Consider the following 17,826-nt stretch of genomic DNA (forward strand, 5'->3'; position numbering starts at 1 on the left):
CATTACTAGGGCTACAGTATTTTTGAAGCCAAAATCCTAGGCAATGTTGGGGGTACTGTAGTTATACATGAATGGCAACCTTACAGTATTTACTGGATTTTGACCTGGTGAATGGCGGATACATTAAAATACTGTACTTTAGTGCAATAGATTTTAACATACTGTACTGTACTGTACTGGATTCAGCAAGCATTGCAGAAGTCTGAAGATTATTCCCAGTTGATACTGTAAACAGCCATGAGGGATCTTAATACTGAAAGTTATTAATAATTACAGTACTGTACCTTGGAGGTCTACCTCTTCTACAGGCGTTGCTGTAAAAAAATAGTGCACTGTCAGTTTACTGTGCAGTACTGTACCTCGAACCCATGTGAACAAACACAATTCAATGAATGGATAGAGAAGGTAAAGGTGGGGCATGAGATACACTTTACAATAATGTACACTGCACATGTGGTGTTTTATTTAACTTACAGTAGAGAAGGTACTGTACAGTACAGTTCAGTACTCTGAGGTACTGTATACTGTAGGTTTAGTTCTCTACTGTAGACCTCACAGGGACCTAATCAAAATGCAGATTTAGGGCACCCCTCCCTCAAACAATCCAGCATTCCCAATACTATACTTAAAATAACACTGTACACCCAACCCCCTCCACTACACATCCGGCTTTGTGGAATTTAAAATTATATGCAAAATTAATGTACTGTATGTTATACTGTACAAAATACTCCAGAAATGTCCTATAGTGTATACAGACTTGTGGTTGGCCTCTTATGGCAAGCAGAGACCCGTGAGACCTACAGGACCTAAGCAGATGCTTTGGTTAACTTGTGGTAAATCCTCCACTGTGTACTGTAGTGTAGAGACAGTGGAGGTCATTCCGAGTTGATTGCTCGCTAGCTGTTTTTAGCAGCCACGCAAACACTTTGCCGCCGCCCACTGGGGAGTGTACTGTATTTTAGCTTTGCAGGAGTGCGAACGCTTGTGCAGCCGAGCTCTGCAAAAACAGTTTGTGCAGTTTCAGAGTACAGTAGCTCTGAACTTACTCAGCCCTTGTGATCACTACAGCCTATTCGTGTCAGGATTGGACGTCATACACCCGCCCAGCGTCCGGCCAACCACGCCTGCATTTTCTCCGACACGCCTGCATTTTTCCAAACACTCCCTGAAAACGGTCAGTTGACAGCCAGAAACGCCCCCTTCATGTCAGTCTTCTTGCGTTCTGCCGTGTGAATGGAATCGTCTATAGATTCCATTCAAACGGCATGGAACCGTCGTACGATGCGCCTGCGCATTGCAGTGCATACGCATGCGCAGAAAAGCAGATTTTTACCCTCATCGCTACACAGGGAACAAATGCAGCTAGCGATAAACTCGGAATGACCACCAGTATTACTAAAAGGTAGAGACAGTACAGTCAGTAATGTACTGTACAGTACAGTAGTTCTTACATGGTAGTGGAGGAGTCTCAGCCCGCTCCCCATCCTCAGACTCCTCCTCTGGTAGTATGGGGGAATGCACTGTGGATAAAGAAATGATCCTTCACTTTCTGAAATGATAGTAATACAGTACAGCATACAGAAATACTATACAATATCATACGGTAGCACATGTGAACACCAATAAAGTACAGTAAGAAGATTATTGATGCTGGAGCCCAACATTCTGTGTACTGTAATGTAATGTGCTGGACCATGGAGTGCCCGAAGAACAAATCAATCACTAATACAAAAGAGAAATCTGTGTTCTCCTACAGTACCTACTGTACTGTAGCTAGCTACTGTATACTACTCTACTTTGGACAGCATGCGCAGAAAGGTGCAGTACTGTACAGTGTCCATACAGAAAAACAGGGGAAGACCAGCAGTAAGATGGCTTGACAACTACAGTTGTATGTTGTACAGTATCTTCAGTACTACGTACAGTATACTATCACACTATCAACACTGAGCCGCTTCAGGGAAGATACATATTTGCTTAGGGCAGCAATCCATAGGGTCATCATACTGTAAATCATCATTAACAACAGAACATGATGAACAGTACAGTTCAGTACTTACAGCCTGGGAGAGGCCTGGTCCATACAGGAGGCAGTGCTGCTGCCACCTCCTCATTGGAGGAGCAGGATGCATAGTATAGGGTTTTGGTCCGGGGGCTCAGGGCTGCTCCAGCACTCATAGCTGTCCGTGCTGGGGCCTGAAGGGCTGCTTGGCCCTGCTTCCGCCTGCTGAACTGTGGATCAAAAAAATGGTAGCACATTTTTCAGTAAGACAGACCGGGTAGGGTGGGAGGAGATGAGGTTGGTGATACTGTATACTGTATAATAGGGAATAATGAAGTCTTTTGTGTAGAGGAGGGAGACATACAGTACACACACATTTTCAACAATTTAGAAATACAGTATACTGTATGCATACAGTTAGCCCTTATTAAAAAAAACTCACAAAGTAACAAAAACAAGCACTGTACTTTCTATGGGGAGGGCTGTGCTTGCCTCTCCAGTGGAGGATGGGTGGACGGGTGGTGGCGGGTCCTGGAGGGCACGCTGGGTCCTGGTCCGCCTGGAGGCCTGTCACTGTGGAAAAATAATAAAACACATTGGTCCCTGTACAGTAGTTACTGTATCAAACACATTGCCCACAGCATTAACACTGTCCCCAGCAGTGATCAAACAGAAGCATTCATCCCCACAGGAATAAAGCACATTGCTGCCCCCCCCCCCCGCCCACAGTAATCAAACACTTTGGGGGTAATTCCGAGTTGATCGCAGCAGGAAATTTTTTAGCAGTTGGGCAAAACCATGTGCACTGCAGGTGTGGCAGATACTGTATAACATTTGCAGAGAGAGTTAGATTTGGGTGGGTTATTTTGTCTCTGTGCAGGGTAAATACTGGCTGCTTTATTTTAACACTGCAATTTAGATTGCAAATTGAACACACCACACCCAAATCTCTCTCTCTCTGCACATGTTACAGTATATCTGCCTCCCCTGCAGTGTACATGGTTTTGCCCAACTGCTAACAAAAATCCTGCTGTGATCAACTTGGAATTACCCCCATTGTTCCCTGTACTAAGCAAAAACAGCAATCCCAGCAGTAACTTTTGGGGTAGTAAAGCATAACACAGTATACAGTACTTACCATACCACCTACCTTTAACCCACCTTTTCTGCAGCCTAACCCCAAAAACTCCTCCACAGCTTAGCCCTAACCCTCCCTGCCACAGACTATCCTTAACCTCCACCAGCGATGCCTAAACGTAACCATCCTGGGTGGTGACTTAGCCAATGCCCTCTTCCCTGCAGCCTATTGACTTAGCTTACTTATTGAGGGTCCGGGAATGCCGGATGGGTGGGTCGTGGTAATGGTGGTGGTGGTGGAGGAGGTGGGAGCCGGAGGGCGCTGTGGGCCCTGGTCCGCCTGGAGGCCTGTCACTGTTGAAAAATAATAAAAATCATTGGCCCCTGTACAGTAGTCACTGTATCAAACCCCCCCCCCCCACAGTAAGCAAACACATTGTTCCCGTACTAAGCAAAAACAGCAGGCCCGGCAGTAACGTAGCATCTACTGTCAAGGTGAAACCCTCTGCCCCTGTACTTACCTGGCAAGGGAGGGAGGGTGCCACTGGGGCCCTCCAGAGGATCAGCTCCCTGGCTAGACGAATGGAGGCGGGGCCTACGTTCTGTGAAAAAGAAACATTATTTAAAATCCCTACCAAATCGTCACCCCCTCCCAAATAAAATTATACTATAAATACAGTATTCACCCATATTATACAGTAATAAATCATTTAAAATAAACAAAAAAACAAAAGGATACTGTCCGTATGCCAGCTGAGGGATTTCAAGCAAATGGTAAACAGATGCCAGAATCACAACTGTAGGACGACATGTTCTACTGTAGGTCGACAGGTCAGAAGGTCAACATTAGTTTTTCACTTTTTTTTTTATTTTGTGAAAACCTTTTCATGCAGTACTTTACGATCCATATGGACTACAATTGGGAACGGAAACCTGTGGCAAGTGCAGCGGTAGCGGAGGGAGGAACCTTGCACGAAGCATGGCGAGCAAAGCAAACCATCCGAGGGGGCTGGGTGCACTACTTGGGGTTCTCGGTCGGTTACTAGTGTATATGGAGGAAACAACATCAAATAAACATCAAAAATTCATGTCTACTATCTCACCTGTCAACACAGATTGTGTCGACCTTCAGACCCTGTCATCCTAGAAACCCTGTCACCCTACAGTACTTAGTGCATACTTGCCTACTTTTGAAAAAGCATTTCAGGGAGATTGTGAAAGTAACACCTATCATCGCGGACGTGTACCGCTACATCTGAGAGGCGTGTCATAAATATGACTTACATCCAAATGTAAATGAGCCCCAAAGTTAGTAAGATCTACTTGTTGAAGAAAAGACTCTTATATTTTGCAGGATTTGTTTGTGTAATGTGTTTTACAAGAGCTTCTATATACTGTAAGTAGCCACAAGAAACCTTTAAAATGCATGTAGCCATATGGATCACTGTGTCTTATAACCAATATAGGGAAATGGCACTGATGATACCATTTAAATGTACAGTATGTATCTATGATTTATTTTTTTCAGGGAGATTGAGGGACCATTCAGGGAGTGAGGGAGATTGCTACTATTTCAGGGAGTCTCCTGCAGAATGAGGGAGGGTAGGCAACTATGACTTAGTGTCGACCAATAGTGGTCGACCTAGACACTGTCATCCTACAGTAGTTACTGTTGATCTTCCATACAGTACCAGAGCCCTTGAGCAAGCCCTGTACTTACTGTACTTGTAATAATAATAATAATAATATACTTACTTAGCTGCAGTACTGTACAGTAATACTTTTTAGTATACTGTACTGTAGTACATAAAAATGTAATGACAGTAATAATAAAAATCACTGTACTGTACCTCTAGCAACTTTGGCCCTCAATAGTTGCAGCCTCTGCGGTTCCCGTCTAACCAGGTCACTCCATCTCCTCTGGAGAGCCGGGATACCTCTCTCCCTGTGCAGTCTAGACAGGATCTCCTGTCTGGCACATTCATATGCTGCCAATTTCCCAGCATTATTGGCCAAGGGCCTGTCAATATGCCGCACAAGAATCTTTAGCTCCTTACTACTGAACCTTCTTGCCCTGTGCGCCATTTTGTCACAGAGGTAATAATAATGGCGCCACCCGCCCGATCACGCTAGCTATAGATATTGTCGTTACTGTGTGTACAATTAGCAGGATGACATTAGCCTAAGCAGCTACCTTTTTTTTTTTTTAAAGCTCCAAGATACAACACATGACATATAAACCCGGAGGGCCCATCTCTACCATGGTCGGCTGTGGCCTAACTAGAACAGCGGCTGCCTGTAATGCTTGAAGACCCGAGTTCGGCACCCGTTTATTATTTTATTTTTATTTTTTTATTCTTTTTTAATACAATAAAGTTTTTTGGTGTATTGCTACTTCTCGTTATATAAAAAAAGTCTGCTTCTACTAAATACAACGCCACGCTGCAGCCCCGTTCACGCTATTCATCTAGTCATTACGTTCTGTACAAACTTATGGATAATATTAGCATAAGCAGCAATCCTATTTCGGAGTAGCTTTGTGTCTCTGTTGTTTCAAATGGGCAGAAATATTGAATGCAAAGTGCAACTGGGTACCTACAGTATCTCATGAATGCACAGTATGACTACCAGATGTTCTCCAGGCACACTGCCGCCCGATCACGCTAGCTATGGATATTGTCGTTACAGTGTGTACAGATTGCAGGATCACATTAGCATAAGCAGCAATACTATATCGGACTAGCTTTTATTTTTTATTTTTTTAAAGCATTCAGATATAACACATCACATACAGTATACACCCGGAGGGCCACTGGGTCCATGTTTCCCTATTCAGTATATTATATTTTAAAAAGGTGCCTGCTGATACCAGAGATATTGGTGGCCTAGTGGTTAGAGTAAGGCACGTGCATTGCATGCTCCCTGGGTTCGATCCCCGGTTGGAGCACACAACTTATTTATTTACTTATTTATCCTATTATCTGTCAGGTGCATCCAGCGTCATGCGTCATGCTAGGGACTTCAGTAGGAAAAATGGCGACCCACGGAAGCCCATACCTGCGTGGGGAGCTCCTCATTCTATTGAGGTGGCGGCACCGGCCCTTGGACAATAATCGGGAGAAGCGGCGGGCTTATAACCGAGCCCGCCGTGAAATTCTCTTCAAGTACGAGAGAACACGCTCTATACGGTCACTCCAGCGGAGGTGGAGTGACTTGGTCTCCAGACAGCCGAGGAAGCTGGAGTTGCTGCGGCTGTCTCTGATAATGAGTAAGTACAGTCCAGTACTGCGCTTTATTATTGTTTAGTACAGTACACAGGGCCTTATTAACAATGGGGCGGATGTAGCTACAGCTCCAGGCCTACACATCAAAATAGGCCCATCATCATGACAGCATGATGATCACTAGCCACCAACTGTACACATGGTCTGCCACCAAGCATAGGCCCAATTCACACTACAGTACTGTATATGGATTTTGTCTTTACAGTGTGTACTGATGCAGTACGTGTCATTTCTTAGCATAAACACAGTGGGGGCATACTGTCTATGGCACTGTGGGGGCATACCATGTGTAGCTGGCACTGCTGGGGGGCATATCATGTCTATCTGGCACTGCACTACTGTAGGCATTGTTTGTAAGGAACACTACTGTGGCTGTTATGTGTAAGGCTTCAAATTGTGTGCGTAGAGGGGGTGTGAAAAAATATATTTACAGTTTGATAATATGAAATTACTGTAACAGTATTCAGTACTGTATGTGCAGGACTGTGTCTAAGGACACTGTAATTATTTTTTGTACCCAGAACGTCGGAGGATACAACAGGACCGAGCCCGGCGACATGGCTTTACAGCCATACCAGGCACAAGCCCAGCAACCAGTAAGTCTATGGCGGGGAGGATTAGGGCTAAGCTGTGGAGGGGTTTTTAGGGTTATGCTGTAGCAAAGGTAGGGGGTATGGAAAGTACTGTATACTGTGTTATGCTTTAACCTTAACCTTTACTACCCCAAAAGTAGTGATGAGCGGGTTCGGTTTCTCGGAAACCGAACCCCCCCGAACTTCACCCTTTTTACACGGGTCTGTGGCAGGTTCGAACCTTCCCGCCTTGCTCGGCTAACCCGAGCGCGCCCGAACGTCATCATCCCGCTGTCGGATTCTCGCGAGATTCGGATTCTATATAAGCAGCAGCGCGTCGCCGCCATTTTCACTCGTGCATTGGAGATGATAGGGAGAGGACGTGGCTGGCGTCCTCTCCGTTTATTGTTGAAGTTGATTGCTTTATTGCTTAATTGTGGGGAGGACTGGGGAGCAGCTGTTAGGAGGAGTACAGTGCAGAGTTTTGCTGATAAGTGACCACCAGTTTTATCCGTTCTCTGCCTGAAAAAAACGCTCCATACCATATCTGTGCTCAGTGTGCAGCATAATATATCTGTGCTGAGTGCTCACACTGCTTAATTGTGGGGACTGGGGAGCAGCATATAGCAGGAGTACAGTGCAGAGTTTTGCTGACAGTGACCACCAGTATACGTTGTCTGCCTGAAAAACACTCCATATCTGTGCTCAGTATGCTGCTTTATTGTGGGGACTGGGGACCACCAGTATAATTAATATTATATAGGAGGAGTACAGTGCAGAGTGCACTGCTGTACCTACCTCTGTGTCGTCATCCATTAAGTATACTATCCATCTACATTCTATACCTGTGGTGCATTTTAGTTTTGCAGTTTGCTGACACAGTGACCACCAGTATACTATATATAGCAGTACTGTAGGCCACTGCTGTACCTACCTCTGTGTCGTCATCCATTAAGTATACTATCCATCTACATTCTATACCTGTGGTGCATTTTAGTTTTGCAGTTTGCTGACACAGTGACCACCAGTATACTATATATAGCAGTACAGAAGGCCACTGCTGTACCTACCTCTGTGCCGTCATTAAGTATACTATCCATCTACATTCTATACCTGTGGTGCGCCTCTTTTTTTCTTTGCATCATGTGCTATTTGGGGACAATTTTTTTGAAGTGCCATCCTGCCTGACACTGCAGTGCACTCCTAGATGGGCCAGGTGTTTGTGTCGGCCACTTGTGTCGCTTAGCTTAGTCACACAGCGACCTTGGTGCGCCTCTTTTTTTCTTTGCATCATGTGTTGTTTGGGGACAATTTTTTTGAAGTGCCATCCTGCCTGACACTGCAGTGCCACTCCTAGATGGGCCAGGTGTTTGTGTCGGCCACTTGTGTCACTTAGCTTAGTCACACAGCGACCTTGGTGCGCCTCTTTTTTTCTTTGCATCATGTGCTGTTTGGGGACTATTTTTTAGAGATGAGCGCCGGAAATTTTTCGGGTTTTGTGTTTTGGTTTTGGGTTCGGTTCCGCGGCCGTGTTTTGGGTTCGACCGCGTTTTGGCAAAACCTAACCGAATTTTTTTTGTCGGATTCGGGTGTGTTTTGGATTCGGGTGTTTTTTTCCAAAAAACCTAAAAAACAGCTTAAATCATAGAATTTGGGGGTCATTTTGATCCCAAAGTATTATTAACCTCAAAAACCATCATTTCCACTCATTTTCAGTCTATTCTGAATACCTCACACCTCACAATATTATTTTTAGTCCTAAAATTTGCACCGAGGTCGCTGGATGACTAAGCTAAGCGACCCTAGTGGCCGACACAAACACCTGGCCCATCTAGGAGTGGCACTGCAGTGTCACGCAGGATGTCCCTTCCAAAAAACCCTCCCCAAATAGCACATGACGCAAAGAAAAAAAGAGGCGCAATGAGGTAGCTGTGTGAGTAAGATAAGCGACCCTAGTGGCCGACACAAACACCGGGCCCATCTAGGAGTGTCACTGCAGTGTCACACAGGATGTCCCTTCCAAAAAACCCTCCCCAAACAGCACATGACGCAAAGAAAAAAAGAGGCGCAATGAGGTAGCTGTGTGAGTAAGATAAGCGACCCTAGTGGCCGACACAAACACCGGGCCCATCTAGGAGTGTCACTGCAGTGTCACGCAGGATGTCCCTTCCAAAAAACCCTCCCCTAACAGCACATGACGCAAAGAAAAAAAGAGGCGCAATGAGGTAGCTGACTGTGTGAGTAAGATAAGCGACCCTAGTGGCCGACACAAACACCGGGCCCATCTAGGAGTGGCACTGCAGTGTCACTAGAGATGAGCGCCTGAAATTTTTCGGGTTTTGTGTTTTGGTTTTGGGTTCGGTTCCGCGGCCGTGTTTTGGGTTCGAACGCGTTTTGGCAAAACCTCACCGAATTATTTTTGTCGGATTCGGGTGTGTTTTGGATTCGGGTGTTTTTTTCCAAAAACACTAAAAAACAGCTTAAATCATAGAATTTGGGGGTCATTTTGATCCCAAAGTATTATTAACCTCAAAAACCATAATTTACACTCATTTTCAGTCTATTCTGAATACCTCACACCTCACAATATTATTTTTAGTCCTAAAATTTGCACCGAGGTCGCTGTGTGAGTAAGATAAGCGACCCTAGTGGCCGACACAAACACCGGGCCCATCTAGGAGTGGCACTGCAGTGTCACGCAGGATGTCCCTTCCAAAAAACCCTCCCCAAACAGCACATGACGCAAAGAAAAAAAGAGGCGCAATGAGGTAGCTGTGTGAGTAAGATTAGCGACCCTAGTGGCCGACACAAACACCGGGCCCATCTAGGAGTGGCACTGCAGTGTCACGCAGGATGGCCCTTCCAAAAAACCCTCCCCAAACAGCACATGACGCAAAGAAAAAAAGAGGCGCAATGAGGTAGCTGACTGTGTGAGTAAGATTAGCGACCCTAGTGGCCGACACAAACACCGGGCCCATCTAGGAGTGGCACTGCAGTGTCACGCAGGATGGCCCTTCCAAAAAACCCTCCCCAAACAGCACATGACGCAAAGAAAAAAAGAGGCGCAATGAGGTAGCTGACTGTGTGAGTAAGATTAGCGACCCTAGTGGCCGACACAAACACCGGGCCCATCTAGGAGTGGCACTGCAGTGTCACGCAGGATGTCCCTTCCAAAAAACCCTCCCCAAACAGCACATGACGCAAAGAAAAAAAGAGGCGCAATGAGGTAGCTGTGTGAGTAAGATAAGCGACCCTAGTGGCCGACACAAACACCGGGCCCATCTAGGAGTGGCACTGCAGTGTCACGCAGGATGTCCCTTCCAAAAAACCCTCCCCAAACAGCACATGACGCAAAGAAAAAAAGAGGCGCAATGAGGTAGCTGACTGTGTGAGTAAGATTAGCGACCCTAGTGGCCGACACAAACACCGGGCCCATTTAGGAGTTGCACTGCAGTGTCACGCAGGATGTCCCTTCCAAAAAACCCTCCCCAATCAGCACATGATGCAAAGAAAAAGAAAAGAAAAAAGAGGTGCAAGATGGAATTATCCTTGGGCCCTCCCACCCACCCTTATGTTGTATAAACAAAACAGGACATGCACACTTTAACCAACCCATCATTTCAGTGACAGGGTCTGCCACACGACTGTGACTGATATGGCGGGTTGGTTTGGACCCCCCCCAAAAAAGAAGCAATTAATCTCTCCTTGCACAAACTGGCTCTACAGAGGCAAGATGTCCACCTCATCTTCACCCTCCGATATATCACCGTGTACATCCCCCTCCTCACAGATTATCAATTCGTCCCCACTGGAATCCACCATCTCAGCTCCCTGTGTACTTTGTGGAGGCAATTGCTGCTGGTCAATGTCTCCGCGGAGGAATTGATTATAATTCATTTTAATGAACATCATCTTCTCCACATTTTCTGGATGTAACCTCGTACGCCGATTGCTGACAAGGTGAGCGGCGGCACTAAACACTCTTTCGGAGTACACACTTGTGGGAGGGCAACTTAGGTAGAATAAAGCCAGTTTGTGCAAGGGCCTCCAAATTGCCTCTTTTTCCTGCCAGTATAAGTACGGACTGTGTGACGTGCCTACTTGGATGCGGTCACTCATATAATCCTCCACCATTCTATCAATGTTGAGAGAATCATATGCAGTGACAGTAGACGACATGTCCGTAATCGTTGTCAGGTCCTTCAGTCCGGACCAGATGTCAGCATCAGCAGTCGCTCCAGACTGCCCTGCATCACCGCCAGCGGGTGGGCTCGGAATTCTGAGCCTTTTCCTCGCACCCCCAGTTGCGGGAGAATGTGAAGGAGGAGATGTTGACAGGTCGCGTTCCGCTTGACTTGACAATTTTGTCACCAGCAGGTCTTTCAACCCCAGCAGACCTGTGTCTGCCGGAAAGAGAGATCCAAGGTAGGCTTTAAATCTAGGATCGAGCACGGTGGCCAAAATGTAGTGCTCTGATTTCAACAGATTGACCACCCGTGAATCCTTGTTAAGCGAATTAAGGGCTGCATCCACAAGTCCCACATGCCTAGCGGAATCGCTCCCTTTTAGCTCCTTCTTCAATGCCTCCAGCTTCTTCTGCAAAAGCCTGATGAGGGGAATGACCTGACTCAGGCTGGCAGTGTCTGAACTGACTTCACGTGTGGCAAGTTCAAAGGGCATCAGAACCTTGCACAACGTTGAAATCATTCTCCACTGCACTTGAGACAGGTGCATTCCATCTCCTATATCGTGCTCAATTGTATAGGCTTGAATGGCCTTTTGCTGCTCCTCCAACCTCTGAAGCATATAGAGGGTTGAATTCCACCTCGTTACCACTTCTTGCTTCAGATGATGGCAGGGCAGGTTCAGTAGTTTTTGGTGGTGCTCCAGTCTTCTGTACGTGGTGCCTGTACGCCGAAAGTGTCCCGCAATTTTTCTGGCCACCGACAGCATCTCTTGCACGCCCCTGTCGTTTTTTAAAAAATTCTGCACCACCAAATTCAAGGTATGTGCAAAACATGGGACGTGCTGGAATTTGCCCATATTTAATGCACACACAATATTGCTGGCATTGTCCGATGCCACAAATCCACAGGAGAGTCCAATTGGGGTAAGCCATTCCGCGATGATCTTCCTCAGTTGCCGTAAGAGGTTTTCAGCTGTGTGCGTATTCTGGAAAGCGGTGATACAAAGCGTAGCCTGCCTAGGAAAGAGTTGGCGTTTGCGAGATGCTGCTACTGGTGCCGCCGCTGCTGTTCTTGCGGCGGGAGTCCATACATCTACCCAGTGGGCTGTCACAGTCATATAGTCCTGACCCTGCCCTGCTCCACTTGTCCACATGTCCGTGGTTAAGTGGACATTGGGTACAACTGCATTTTTTAGGAGACTGGTGAGTCTTTTTCTGACGTCCGTGTACATTCTCGGTATCGCCTGCCTAGAGAAGTGGAACCTAGATGGTATTTGGTAACGGGGGCACACTGCCTCAATAAATTGTCTAGTTCCCTGTGAACTAACGGCGGATACCGGACGCACGTCTAACACCAACATAGTTGTCAAGGACTCAGTTATCCGCTTTGCAGTAGGATGACTGCTGTGATATTTCATCTTCCTCGCAAAGGACTGTTGAACAGTCAATTGCTTACTGGAAGTAGTACAAGTGGGCTTACGACTTCCCCTCTGGGATGACCATCGACTCCCAGCGGCAACAACAGCAGCGCCAGCAGCAGTAGGCGTTACACGCAAGGATGCATCGGAGGAATCCCAGGCAGGAGAGGACTCGTCAGACTTGCCAGTGACTTGGCCTGCAGGACTATTGGCATTCCTGGGGAAGGAGGAAATTGACACTGAGGGAGTTGGTGGGGTGGTTTGCGTGAGCTTGGTTACAAGAGGAAGGGATTTACTGGTCAGTGGACTGCTTCCGCTGTCACCCAAAGTTTTTGAACTTGTCACTGACTTATTATGAATGCGCTGCAGGTGACGTATAAGGGAGGATGTTCCGAGGTGGTTAACGTCCTTACCCCTACTTATTACAGCTTGACAAAGGGAACACACGGCTTGACACCTGTTGTCCGCATTTCTGGTGAAATACCTCCACACCGAAGAGCTGATTTTTTTGGTATTTTCACCTGGCATGTCAACGGCCATATTCCTCCCACGGACAACAGGTGTCTCCCCGGGTGCCTGACTTAAACAAACCACCTCACCATCAGAATCCTCCTGGTCAATTTCCTCCCCAGCGCCAGCAACACCCATATCCTCCTCATCCTGGTGTACTTCAACACTGACATCTTCAATCTGACTATCAGGAACTGGACTGCGGGTGCTCCTTCCAGCACTTGCAGGGGGCGTGCAAATGGTGGAAGGCGCATGCTCTTCACGTCCAGTGTTGGGAAGGTCAGGCATCGCAAGCGACACAATTGGACTCTCCTTGTGGATTTGGGATTTCAAAGAACGCACAGTTCTTTGCGGTGCTTTTGCCAGCTTGAGTCTTTTCAGTTTTCTAGCGAGAGGCTGAGTGCTTCCATCCTCATGTGAAGCTGAACCACTAGCCATGAACATAGGCCAGGGCCTCAGCCGTTCCTTGCCACTCCGTGTGGTAAATGGCATATTGGCAAGTTTACGCTTCTCCTCCGACAATTTTATTTTAGGTTTTGGAGTCCTTTTTTTACTGATATTTGGTGTTTTGGTTTTGACATGCTCTGTACTATGCCATTGGGCATCGGCCTTGGCAGACGACGTTGCTGGCATTTCATCGTCTCGGCCATGACTAGTGGCAGCAGCTTCAGCACGAGGTGGAAGTGGATCTTGATCTTTCCCTAATTTTGGAACCTCAACATTTTTGTTCTCCATATTTTAATAGGCACAACTAAAAGGCACCTCAGGTAAACAATGCAGATGGATGGATTGGATACTAGTATACAATTATGGACGGGCTGCCGAGTGCCGACACAGAGGTAGCCACAGCCGTGAACTACCGCACTGTACTGTGTCTGCTGCTAATATATAGACTGGTTGATAAAGAGATAGTATACTCGTAACTAGTATGTATGTATAAAGAAAGAAAAAAAAACCACGGTTAGGTCACTGGTATATACAATTATGGACGGGCTGCCGAGTGCCGACACAGAGGTAGCCACAGCCGTGAACTACCGCACTGTACTGTGTCTGCTGCTAATATATAGACTGGTTGATAAAGAGATAGTATACTCGTAACTAGTATGTATGTATAAAGAAAGAAAAAAAAACCACGGTTAGGTCACTGGTATATACAATTATGGACGGGCTGCCGAGTGCCGACACAGAGGTAGCCACAGCCGTGAACTACCGCACTGTACTGTGTCTGCTGCTAATATATAGACTGGTTGATAAAGAGATAGTATACTCGTAACTAGTATGTATGTATAAAGAAAGAAAAAAAAACCACGGTTAGGTCACTGGTATATACAATTATGGACGGGCTGCGGAGTGCCGACACAGAGGTAGCCACAGCCGTGAACTACCGCACTGTACTGTGTCTGCTGCTAATATATAGACTGGTTGATAAAGAGATAGTATACTCGTAACTAGTATGTATGTATAAAGAAAGAAAAAAAAACCACGGTTAGGTGGTATATACAATTATGGACGGGCTGCCGAGTGCCGACACAGAGGTAGCCACAGCCGTGAACTACCGCACTGTACTGTGTCTGCTGCTAATATATAGACTGGTTGATAAAGAGATAGTATACTCGTAACTAGTATGTATGTATAAAGAAAGAAAAAAAAACCACGGTTAGGTCACTGGTATATACAATTATGGACGGGCTGCCGAGTGCCGACACAGAGGTAGCCACAGCCGTGAACTACCGCACTGTACACTGGTTGATAAAGAGATAGTAGTATACTCGTAACAACTAGTATGACGACGGTATAAAGAATGAAAAAAAAACCACGGTTAGGTGGTATATAATACAATTATGGTTGGACGGACTGCCTGCCGAGTGCCGACACAGAGGTAGCCACAGCCGTGAACTACCGCACTGTACACTGGTTGATAAAGAGATAGTAGTATACTCGTAACAACTAGTATGACGACGGTATAAAGAATGAAAAAAAAACCACGGTTAGGTGGTATATAATACAATTATGGTTGGACGGACTGCCTGCCGAGTGCCGACACAGAGGTAGCCACAGCCGTGAACTACCGCACTGTACACTGGTTGATAAAGAGATAGTGGTATACTCGTAACAACTAGTATGACGACGGTATAAAGAACGAAAAAAAAACCACGGTTAGGTGGTATATATTATAATACAATTATGGATGGACGGACTGCCTGCCGAGTTCCGACACAGAGGTAGCCACAGCCGTGAACTACCGCACTGTACACTGGTTGATAAAGAGATAGTAGTATACTCGTAACAACTAGTATGACTATGACGACGGTATAAAGAAAGAAAAAAAAAACCACGGTTAGGTGGTATATAATACAATTATGGATGGACGGACTGCCTGCCGAGTGCCGACACAGAGGTAGCCACAGCCGTGAACTACCGCACTGTACTGTGTCTGCTGCTAATATAGACTGGTTGATAAAGAGATAGTATACAATACTACTAATATACTGGTGGTCAGGCACTGGTCACCACTAGTCACACTGGCAGTGGCACTCCTGCAGCAAAAGTGTGCACTGTTTAATTTTAATATAATATTATTTATCATGTACTCCTGGCTCCTGCTATAACAACCTGCAGTGCTCCCCAGTCTCCCCCACAATTATAAGCTTTATATACAATACATTGATGTGCAGCACACTGGGCTGAGCAGTGCACACAGACTGAGTCACTGTGTGACTGTGTATCGTTTTTTTCAGGCAGAGAACGGATATATTAAATAAAACAAACAACTGCACTGTCTCTGGTGGTCACTGGTCACTGTGGTCGTCAGTCACTAAACTCTGTCTGCACTCTGCACTCTCTTCTAATCTACAGTATCACAGCAATCTCTCTCTCTCTCTCTCTTCTAAATCTAATCTAAATGGAGAGGACGCCAGCCACGTCCTCTCCCTATCAATCTCAATGCACGTGTGAAAATGGCGGCGACGCGCGGCTCCTTATATAGAATCCGAGTCTCGCGAGAATCCGACAGCGTCATGATGACGTTCGGGCGCGCTCGGGTTAACCGAGCAAGGCGGGAAGATCCGAGTCGCTCGGACCCGTGAAAAAAAAAGTGAAGTTCGTGCGGGTTCGGATTCAAAGAAACCGAACCCGCTCATCTCTAAGTGTCACGCAGGATGGCCCTTCCAAAAAACCCTCCCCAAACAGCACATGACGCAAAGAAAAAAAGAGGCGCAATGAGGTAGCTGTGTGAGTAAGATAAGCGACCCTAGTGGCCGACACAAACACCGGGCCCATCTAGGAGTGGCACTGCAGTGTCACGCAGGATGGCCCTTCCAAAAAACCCTCCCCAAACAGCACATGACGCAAAGAAAAATTAAAGAAAAAAGAGGTGCAAGATGGAATTGTCCTTGGGCCCTCCCACCCACCCTTATGTTGTATAAACAGGACATGCACACTTTAACCAACCCATCATTTCAGTGACAGGGTCTGCCACACGACTGTGACTGATATGACGGGTTGGTTTGGACCCCCACCAAAAAAGAAGCAATTAATCTCTCCTTGCACAAACTGGCTCTACAGAGGCAAGATGTCCACCTCATCATCATCCTCCGATATATCACCGTGTACATCCCGCTCCTCACAGATTATCAATTCGTCCCCACTGGAATCCACCATCTCAGCTCCCTGTGTACTTTGTGGAGGCAATTGCTGCTGGTCAATGTCTCCGCGGAGGAATTGATTATAATTAATTTTAATGAACATCATCTTCTCCACATTTTCTGGATGTAACCTCGTACGCCGATTGCTGACAAGGTGAGCGGCGGCACTAAACACTCTTTCGGAGTACACACTTGTGGGAGGGCAACTTAGGTAGAATAAAGCCAGTTTGTGCAAGGGCCTCCAAATTTCCTCTTTTTCCTGCCAGTATAAGTACGGACTGTGTGACGTGCCTACTTGGATGCGGTCACTCATATAATCCTCCACCATTCTTTCAATGTTGAGAGAATCATATGCAGTGACAGTAGACGACATGTCCGTAATCGTTGTCAGGTCCTTCAGTCCGGACCAGATGTAAGCATCAGCAGTCGCTCCAGACTGCCCTGCATCACCGCCAGCGGGTGGGCTCGGAATTCTGAGCCTTTTCCTCGCACCCCCAGTTGCGGGAGAATGTGAAGGAGGAGATGTTGACAGGTCGCGTTCCGCTTGACTTGACAATTTTCTCACCAGCAGGTCTTTCAACCCCAGCAGACTTGTGTCTGCCGGAAAGAGAGATCCAAGGTAGGCTTTAAATCTAGGATCGAGCACGGTGGCCAAAATGTAGTGCTCTGATTTCAACAGATTGACCACCCGTGAATCCTTGTTAAGCGAATTAAGGGCTCCATCCACAAGTCCCACATGCCTAGCGGAATCGCTCCGTGTTAGCTCCTCCTTCAATGTCTCCAGCTTCTTCTGCAAAAGCCTGATGAGGGGAATGACCTGACTCAGGCTGGCAGTGTCTGAACTGACTTCACGTGTGGCAAGTTCAAAGGGCATCAGAACCTTGCACAACGTTGAAATCATTCTCCACTGCGCTTGAGACAGGTGCATTCCACCTCCTATATCGTGCTCAATTGTATAGGCTTGAATGGCCTTTTGCTGCTCCTCCAACCTCTGAAGCATATAGAGGGTTGAATTCCACCTCGTTACCACTTCTTGCTTCAGATGATGGCAGGGCAGGTTCAGTAGTTTTTGGTGGTGCTCCAGTCTTCTGTACGTGGTGCCTGTACGCCGAAAGTGTCCCGCAATTCTT

The sequence above is a fragment of the Pseudophryne corroboree genome, chromosome 10, assembly GCF_028390025.1.
Source record: "Pseudophryne corroboree isolate aPseCor3 chromosome 10, aPseCor3.hap2, whole genome shotgun sequence".
NCBI classification, from domain to species: Eukaryota; Metazoa; Chordata; class Amphibia; order Anura; family Myobatrachidae; genus Pseudophryne; species Pseudophryne corroboree.